Source organism: Amphiura filiformis, chromosome 6 (genome assembly GCF_039555335.1).
Source record: "Amphiura filiformis chromosome 6, Afil_fr2py, whole genome shotgun sequence".
NCBI classification, from domain to species: Eukaryota; Metazoa; Echinodermata; class Ophiuroidea; order Amphilepidida; family Amphiuridae; genus Amphiura; species Amphiura filiformis.
Genome location: NC_092633.1, coordinates 35,039,495 through 35,050,194, shown reverse-complemented (window position 1 = coordinate 35,050,194; position 10,700 = coordinate 35,039,495). Strand labels below are relative to the sequence as shown.

General features: G+C 35.6%; 1 long non-coding RNA gene across 1 annotated transcript; it reads right to left on the bottom strand.

Annotated features, from left to right (window-relative positions):
* Positions 1-1,628: 1,628 nt before the first annotated feature.
* Positions 1,629-10,110, bottom strand: LOC140155332 (uncharacterized). Its single transcript, XR_011859375.1, has 4 exons — positions 9,762-10,110; positions 3,364-3,529; positions 2,790-2,897; positions 1,629-1,919 (listed from the first exon to the last, which is right to left on the bottom strand). It is a non-coding gene; the product is annotated as an uncharacterized lncRNA (long non-coding RNA).
* Between the last annotated feature and the right edge of the window lie 590 nt (positions 10,111-10,700).

Here is a 10,700-nt window from a genome sequence, read left to right as displayed (position 1 = left end):
TCCCAAACACCAAAAAAAATAGGTCTTTTGGGGAAAAATTCCATATCTTCAATATGGAAAGTCAAAATATTCAATTGATCGTCGGGTTTTCCTCCCAGCTACATACACTTTAAGAATATATCATTAGATTTATAACATTTACTTCGAGGACTGTTAATATCAAAATGTGAACAATATCAAATTTTAATAATTTGTCATAAAATTTGTATTATACCGTTAATTTAAAAAAAAGAAAATTATTTGATATCAGAAAGACATTCTTCGTATTCAGAATGCAATTCGATATGTCTGATGTGCTCTCATGTCCCATAAAAAATACTGTCGAAACGCTCAAAACGCTCATTCCAGATCCCTTAATGTCATTAAACACGTCAAATAATTTGAATACGCATAGTCTAGTCTCAAAGATAAAATAAAACTCCTCAAATTGAATTATTACCTCTTTACTAGTGTCCCCAAATACAACGTAAAAACCACTAATTTACATTGTTTACACAACATACAGATAATATCATCACTTCCGTTGCTGATGGGCAGAGCGATTAACTGTAAACCGTTGACAAGAGCGTACTTGCGCGATTGACAAGGCGCAACTTGCGAGTATGGCGACAGAAATAACAACACGTACGGCGTGTAAAGCACACATAGTAGGCCTACGCTTCGGATCGGAGGCGCATTGTGAACATCGCGGAAGTATGCTCTCGTTTTACAGCAAATTAAAATCACGGTATAGTTACTATAATCGATAAGTCGCTATAATCTGAGGCAGAATTTAAAAGTCCGAGTACATTTTCGGTCTGGTTGGCAGGATGTCAGACGCAAATTAGTCTTTTTAATTCGGGCTCAGATTATAGCATGCCCTCGAGCGTCAAGTCGCAAGCCATACATGGCCTTTAATGCAACTTTGACCAAAGGGCCGTTCATATTACGCCGCAATTGCGGTGCGGTGCGGTGCCGCACTGCAGAATACTTCAATAAATGAAGTTCAATACATTTTAACTTGGAAATGCGACGAGTAGCGTTGAGTTGAGGCAAAAAGTAATCGATTTATCGGTACCGCATCGCACTGCATTGCGGCGTAGTTTGAACGGACCTCGACGCTGCAACAATAAGGCTTTTTGAAGTATGACGGGCACAAATGGAGATGGTGTACTTTTATTTGGGTAATCTTGTGTATGCTTTCTTTCAGCATACAAAAGATTACCCAAATAAAAGTACTCCCTCTTTTGTGCCCGCCATACTTCAAAAAGGCTTAATATAAATCAGCGATTGTGGAAACGCACTCAGCGAATACTAGGTGATTATACACTGGTGAAGTGACGTAGTTAGTCGGATTAACTACCATAGCAATAGATGAATAAAATTTTGACTGTATCCCCGTATGCCTACAACGTCCATGCGGTACCGATGCATTGAACCATATATTATGTCAAAGAAATGCTAATCACTTGCACCTGTAAGATTAGCCTGTTTGAAAAGAGCGGTATTGTATTCAATCTATTATATGATTGAAGACAGGTGATGAGTGCAACCTGCTGTAGTGCAGAGCGATCTATTCAAAAATTGTATTCATCTATTGCTATGGTAGTTAATCCGATTAGGACGTCACTTCGCCAGAAACAAAACATCTTAACATGCTTATGAGAAATGTTTTAAAATAAAAGTCTGATATATAATCACAGCTATTTTAAACTTAAACCTTATATTTATCGAATATATATACTTCAATAGACAGTGAGCACCTTGTCCGACAATGTTGTAAAACTAGCATGTTTACCAGTACAGTGCCTGTGGTCTTCAGTTTCAATGTGTCCCTAGTCTTGTTCTTCCTCTTCCTGTTGGGAGCCACGTTCATTTTCGCCGCGCTCATCATCCTCCAATTCCCCTACAGGTACCGCTGCATCCACATTCCCAGCTTTCTATAGATAATAAAATGGAAAACAATCTATTTATAAGCATGATCATCATTTTGGGAAACATCATTTTTAAATTGAACTGAAACCCGATTCCCCTTAAATCTATCAGCTCACTAAAATAGCAGCCATGACAAAATATATATAAATAGGCATAAGAAATTCTATGAATAAAAAAATACTATCAGGTTATCGTCACCCTTAGATATCCAGACAACTTATTTATATTATCAGTATCATTAATTCTGAGTAATTTTCAAGGTCTGTATAAACCATAACGAAATCATAATGCGCGCGTGGGGGTGTGTGGGGGGAGGGGGCATGGTGCCCCTACTGAACCTAAGAGAAGTGAAAATAAACAAAATGCTCCATAGAGAAAGAAACATCACGTAGGTGTGTGAAATGTAAGGACAAAAAAGTATGTCTCAGATACATTTGGTAAAATAGCTTTGTGCTATGCTTTATTATTTTTTTAAACATTATTTTTAAAAGAAAATGAGCTGTGCGATATGCGATATTTTTTCATTTTACATTCAACGAACAATATTTATGCACTTTTGATATTCAGATACAGAAACATAGTAATACACTGCAAAAACAGTGTCTAGAGATTGAACACTTTTTTTTTGTCCTCAATTTGTAAATACGTTTAAAACCTAAACACCAATGTCAAATTTCAAAACATCATATGTTTAATATCTAAACACATTAAGACATATTAATTCCTAAACATGTTTAGCATTTAAACGTGTTTACAAATAGAGGACAAGGTGGTGTCTAGAATGAGTGCTTATATTATAATCCCTAGACATTGTTTTAGGCCTACATGAATTAAATAAATGAATTTGGCATTTCAGCAATGATATTTGAACTTACTTTATACTTTTTTTCCACCTGGAAGATTTGGTGTTCTTTTCAGATAATCTCCAAGTCCCTTCTCTATCTCAACCTCCTTAGCTTGAGGATGATTCTTCATGCAAGCTTCTATAGAAAGGTGGAAATGATATGAGTTCAGTATTAAATTAAACTCCTTTATCAAAATAAACGGTCTGTATCTCAATATTAGGATTTTCCAAAAGCCTACATGTCGACGTGTTACCATACGTGCGGTCTGTGGTCTTAGGGAATTTTTTATTTGATAAGTTTATGAATAAAGTATACACATATAATCTAAAATAACAACAACAAAAACCAAGTTGGAAACGTATGTCCGATTTAGGGGTCAGATTTAAATATCCATATTTTAATTTTATAGTCACAGAATATGAGTATATTACACCCACTATGATTGGTTCAGACAGCATGACAAATTATATGCATTCTGTTTAGGCTTAGCCGATCTTAGCTCTATGGAAGCTTATGGATCTGTTTTCTCACCCAAAAGGAAAGGCCTGCGTGATTTGACATATTATGTTAATCATAGATTGTATCTTGGGCCTATGAAACTTACTGACGATAACTTTGTAGAAACTTGAAAGGGCTATCTTTAATGCTCAGCTTGCCTTTTCTCCCTATACACTGTAGGAGGACCACAAATTGTTCGTTCCCAGCTTCCTCATCATCCTCCTGATGGTTTCGTTGAGATCATGTCCTCCAACAAGACTAAGGTGTCGTATCTGGAATAAAGACATATGAATCAAAGCTAAATATTTTTAATGCATTATCGCATGGAATTTGGAAGTCAATATCGTTTATGATGTTGCCGTTGTTGATGGTTCAGTATCTTGTGATACTTTGACCCACAACTGAATAAAGTTATTGTGATTTTCATCGCAAGTGCAAAATGTCAAACATAGGCCTATTTTGAATTATGGCCTATTTATAAATGATCATGATTATTAGTACTTCAATTGTGTAAATCAACCACAATTTCATATTGTGTACTTTTGAACACACGAAAATTGCATCTTAATTCATAATTTTGTTTTTAAAGCTAGTATAGGGTGGAGGCAAGGGAACATTTTGCACAGGTTATGATTGTTTGGTATAAAATGACAGTTCCTGAGAAATATTAAAATATTTAAAGAACCTCTCGTGTCTATTCGATATTCCTATATTAAAATACATGTATATAGAAATATTTTTGGCTGAGTGGAGTTTTAATATAAAACCACATGCGGCCCTCATGTGCATGTTTTGCAAAAAGCAAAACTTATAGTTAAGGGCTGGGGTATGAACGTTTGGACAGTATTTATTGTGGGACATTAGAGCACATCAGACATATCGAATTGCATTCTGAATACGAAGAATGTCCTTCTGATATCAAATAATTTTGATTTTTGAAATTCGCAATGTAATACATATTTTATGGCAAATCATTAAAATTGATATTTTTGATATTTAACAGTACTTGAAGTAAACTTTACAAATCTGATGATTTATACTTAAAGTGTATGTAGGTGGGATGAAAAGCCGACGATCAATTGAAAATTTTGACCTTTCGTATTGAAGATATGGATTTTTTCCCAAAACAAAGTCTTTTGGGAAAAAATCCATATCTTCAATATGAAAGGTCAAAATTTTCAATTGACCGTCGGCTTTTCCCCCTGCTACATACACTTTAAGAATATGTCATTAGATTTATATAATTTACTTCGAGGATTGTTATATATCAAAATTTGAATTTATATCAATTTTTATAATTTGTCATAAAATTTGTATTATATTGTGATTTTCAAAAATGAAAAATATTTGATATCAGAAAGACTTCGTATTCAGAATGCAATTCGATAGGTCTGAGGTGCTCTCATGTCCCTCTAAAAATACTGTCGAAACGCAATAAACGCTCATTTTAGATCCCTTAAGAGTGCACCAAAATATTGACATAGTTTTTTTGTATTTCAATCAGGTACAATAAAAAGCTATCTTGTCATGTTTCTTTACAAAGTTCTAATTGATAACTAACTAAACAGCAGATTGCGTAACTCTATCACTCTTTAAACAAATGATAAACTTCAATGTTGCAAAATATGGAATATGGATATTTTTCGACAATGTTCTTAGCACATCGAAAAATGTTTCAACAGAACGAAGGACAATATCTTAAACTTCTGAACCAGCAGTTGCCAGACCTTAAGGCCTATATGATTTTATGACATGTTACATGTACAAAATAAGTAATTGTCTTGCTTTTAAAACTTTATACGAAGGAGAACATAAAGATTACAAGAGATGGTAATCTAATACTAATGGATATGCGTTTTCCCAGTCGCCACCCAAACAGGGTGGTGGGTTATGTATTTACCTAGGTGGGTTTACACCCACCTAGGTATTCTTTTTTAGTCCATTCCTTCCGCTGGCAACAGAGACTCAGAGAGGGTTAAAGTATGAAACCCAAGTTGATGTCATGGAAAATTGTTTTGCCTTTGTTTACTAGAGGCTGTTCCTCTGTGGTAATAGTGTGTGTTAGAACCTGTGAGGGTTAATATTGTGGGCAGTCTCGGTGTGACTTGCAAAGAAAGTTTAGTAAAACCATAAATAACTGATGGCACCTCTGGGATAGCTGCTATGAGGAAAGTGGAATTTGTTTTTGTAATTCTTTAACATGTCTAACATCTGATGTTTGTTTGCAGCAGCTATTATCATGATGATGCTCAAATTGTTGAGCCGATTCAAGTGATTTAATGCTTGTGGGTGACAGTTTGGAATTATGTGCTGTGGTCCAGCTTTCTGAAAATAAGGACAAAATAACTTGTTGCAAGTATTTGTTCTTTGCTGTAGCTACTTCAATAGCTTTTCAGTCAGTGCCCCAAACATTTGTAGATTGGTTTTTGATTTGGTTTCTAAAATTTAAAGATGTCTTTTCCAAAATTGCACATATTTGCTAACAAATCGCGGCTTTGCAGCAATTGCAGGCATACTTGTAGTATGTCTTTTTGAATTTGTACTCATTTTGTGGGACAGGGACAAATAGCATAATTTTGAGGTTTACTAAATACTTGCTAGCCCAGCCAGGGTACAATGACATGAACGATCTAGACCCAGGGTCTTTGATGTGAAAATAATGGCATATCCAGTGGAGTAGTTTTCACTTGGAAAATGTGTTTATACCCTCTATATCACTGAATCATGAAAAAAATAATAATACAAATTCATGTAGGCCTATACAAAATGTCCCAATTGAAAAATCTTGTACAGATAGGCCTAATACTGATATCAGAGACATGGCACACTAATTACCTAGGTGGGTTTACACAAACCTAGGTATTACTATTAGAATCAGTCGTGTTGTACTTCCGCTGGCAACAGAGACTCACCTATCATGGCCCAGTTCTTGAACCCCAATATATTTGTATATTCATTGAATAACCTTTGACAAATTTGGGTACAAAAAACTCATACTCTGTAACAAATTCAAAATGCTATGTCACTTGCACATATAATCATGGAAGTATACTATATAGTGAGCATGGTCAGAACAGAGATCAAAAGTAGAATCAGACTTGCAGCTGGAAGTTGATTCCCAATTGGGTAATAAAACCACCCCTTGCTGCAACCCAGTCACAACTCTAATTTCACTGACCTCCAAGCAGGTGATGTCAGCCACTTACTCCGATTTCACCATTCAGAAGTTCACTGGCGGTTGTCATGGTTGTTGTGGATATTATAATAATGTGCAGATGATGAGCATTGATCATGTTGATTACCTAGCTGGGGGATTTACAACCCCCCCCCACCGAGCTAGGTACTGTTTTGCTATTCGATCTTTCTTACCTATCTGGGAGGTTTACAACCCCCCGAGCTAGGTACTGTTTTGCTATCCAATCTTTCTTTTTTCTTCTTCTTTCTGACAATAACTTCAAATTGCTTCTCCTCCTACATGTAATTGAGGTCAAAGGTCATTAAGAGGGCATTTCCGGTATTTAACCAAATACCTTCAAACTGCTTCTTCTGTCACATATTATATATAGTACAATGATGTCATTTGCATATATGTGACTCCTCGCCACAACTGAGCCCGGATGTCGCCAATCATCATTTTTGAGATATTCAACCAAAATATTCTGCTTGAAATTAGCTTTAAAATGATGTATATCATGTCTATAGTACTTGACATTTAAGTAGTGAAAATCAATAAAACAGTCAATAAATCCTTTCTTTCCTATTGTTTATTGTTAAGTTCGATGGAGCATATCTCAATAGTGGCACTGGCGACATCCGGGCTCAGTTGTGGCGAGGAGTCACATATATGCATCGGCTATACCACACGCCTATAACTTGAAAAAAGAATTGGGGTCAAAGGTCATTAAGGGGGTAAAATCTTACAATTGTATTATCTGGATATCTGTAAGGGGTATGGGGCTCAAAGTCGGTGACGACAAATCTCATGACCAGGGAACGTTTTGCAGGGGTCAGGGCAAAGGTCATGCAGATGTGAAATTTTAGAAATGCATTTCCTGTACATCTGTAAGGAGTACGGGGCTCAAACTTGGTGACAACAAACTTAATGATCAGGGGAACATTTTGGGTCAAAGGTTATCTGGGGTTAAATCTTAGAATTCACTTTCTGGATACCTGCAAGGGGTATGGGGCTCAAATTCAGTGACAACAAATCTCATGATCAGGGGAACATTTTGCAGGGGTCAGGTCAAAGGTCGTATAGAGGTCAAATCTTAAAATGTCTTTTCTGGACATCTGTAAGGGGTACAGGACTCAAACTCGGTGACAACAAACTTGATGACCACGGAAACATTTTTGAACATTTTGCAGGGGTCAGGTCAAAGGTCATCTGGGGTCAAATTTTAAAATTGCATTTTCTGGACATCCGTAAGGAGAAAGGGACTCAAACTCGGTGACAACAAACAACATGACCAGGGGAAAATTTTTGGAAAATTTTGCAGGGGTCAGATACCTCCACAACACCAACACGCCCCACCTAGGTTTGTGGTCTATGACCATCATTTGCCACTAGTTTTAAATTGTGATCTGTTTAATTGATAAAATGTCATAGTTTGTTTTGGTGTCATTTGAAAGCTAAAACACCACTAACATTAGCAACCCTGTAAATATGAACAATGTAGCTTTTCAACTACTGGAGATGTGTGGTTGATCGAAAGTTGTGAGGGAAGGATGGGGAAGAGGAGCACACAAAGTCTATGGGAACAGGGCGTTTCGCATGTGTAACTTGAATAAATTAATGACTACAGCTAGGGGCTACATGAACTTGATTTTGGTCTTAATTTACAGCTAAAAATTCTACTTGTTGTTTTTAATCATTTTGAACTCTTATGCATGCATACCTAGGGCTAAAGAATCGTACTGGTCATCGATCTCTTTGATTTTTTTTAATTCAGTGCTTTCAGGCAATACAAACCTAATTAATTACACTAAAAATAAAAACAAATGTGTTCCACTTCCAAGCAATCAATATACATCATTATTCATTTGCAATCATTTCATAAATATTCCAACATCTGCAACATTCCATTGTTTAGGGCAAAAATTAGCGTACTTGAACTTCTCTGGGTAATATATGATTTATAGGTCATACCATCTGTTGTTTTTAACCATGGACTTGGAGTTTGTGACTAACCCAGAACATAGGTCAAGACTGAGGTGGTACAGGTGAAGTTCTGGGTGCACAAAATACACCTCTGGGTGCAATAACCGGCAACATGATAATCATTTCAATGGATTTCCAGTAAACCCTTCTGCCTGACTTTAAAGTAATTATTCAAATTATGAGGTTTTGGGCGCTAAATACCCCTATTAATCACATATTGCTTACATATTGGGTAACCACGGCCACTCTTTTTTGCACTTGTAATTAATAATGTTACTTCTCACGTGTTCTGTTTTTATACTTGATGACTTACTACTTTCAGGAATTTGCCTGTGTAAATATACATGATATAGATGAGAATAATAATATAGCCTACTTGTAATTAAATCAGGTACTAAGTTGTCCGACGATCTGATGATCGAGTGTCATGAGTGTCATGCTAATCTAATAGTACTCATCTAACACATTATGTCAGATAGACTTATGAAATAGGTATAACAATTTGACAAACAAGACAAAACTCAAGTCAATAAACCACCTTGAATTTCAACCAAATAATTAATTGTAGGCACGGCCTTTCGATTCTGACAACATCGCCGATCTTTTTCAATTTTGAGATTGCAATTTTATAAAGCTTTCAATCACGACGAATAGGCCAGCTATACGAATGCATCACGAACATACAAGTATTTTATTTAGTAGTACCAATACGGAATTAAACCATGAATATCATCAAACCTTACAACATACTTTTAAGTCAAGAATGGTAAATAATTAGAAAAACAATATCCTATTAAAAACATCTTAAGTCCTCAGCTTTTAAAGACTTTCCTCGAATTCAAATTACATCAACCGTCATTATATTGTGGATGCCATATGTTACTCATTGTACTTAAAACTTCACTGATTAAATTGACTAAAACATACACGCTTTAAGGTTATTAATTATTTTAAACTGTTGTGATTTGGTAGTTCACAGCATCTTACGAATGGTAGTGAGCTTTGGCAAAAACTGTATTGCTCAATTCATAGCAAGTGTGTAGAAGAATTAAAATATCACAGATATACTTTTATACATGCTGCGGTTCTTGAGTTACGTTGTAAAGAGGGCTGAAACAACAAAACTTTTGTAAAACGTACATAACTCATTAACAACAATAAATTAAGCAAGTTTGCAAAGTATAAGATTTGTAGAATGAACTTTTGCAAAACAGCAAGGTGTTATTTTTTAATAATATATTGATCTAGATAATGAAAATCGATTTTTAGGTTGCTTCGACCAACAATACCTCGTCTACCCTTAACATGTTTAATGCAAATATAGTAATAATAAAATACAATCTTACCTTTGTTTGGTAGAACTGAAAGAAACAGATGCAAATAGTTCCTTTTGATGAGCAACTTGATGTATATTCCTTAGAACAGCATGCCAGCATAAACGATCGTGTGAAACGTATAATTTTTCACATTCCAGGTTTGAATTTTGGGTTGCCAGACGATTCACAAAACCATAAAACTTTTATATAGGTCACACTTAAAGATGTCAAGCAAGTCAAACACCCGGGTCATACATCACAATCTCTAAGACACAGTTCCTCACTAACCAGCAGCTTATGCTAGGCTTAGGCTGACTTTAAAATGTTGGTTGCAAAAGCTTATCTCTACAAATTGAGATCAACGTCCGAGAAGTGATGTTGTCGATCGAATGCATATAATTGAACCGTGCTGTGGTGAAGAGATTGTTATAATAAAAAGGACTGCGTGAAACACTTGCCAAATTAGGTACATGTTTCCTGATTGATGCACATATAATAAAGAATTAAACAGTTAAACTTGTATTCATCAACAATATACAGACATCATTGACTTCACAATTGCTGGGATTTATATGCGCGCACAGCAGGCGAACATTAAGTTTCATATTTTGAAGTGAAAGTTGATACACATTTGGGTTCATTTCCCACGAAGCGCGCAAAAATATGCAATTTTACACTATTTTATACCAAATCAAGGCGTTTAATGCTATCTATAAACAACAAGGAATTTTTCTTTCACTTTTTTCTTCTTTGAGATGTCGGGGGGAGGGTTGTCATAAGAATTCAAGGAATTATTTAATCCCTGTTGATTTAATATTTAGTCGGCGTTGTCATGTGTATCTTGTCTTTTTTTTACTTTCTTCAATCCTTCGATTCCGTCCTTTTCCTCAGTCATCTGACATGATAGCTCCTCTTTTTCCTTTCTGTTAATTGCTGACGTACCAGATATCAGGGGTATAACATAGACAA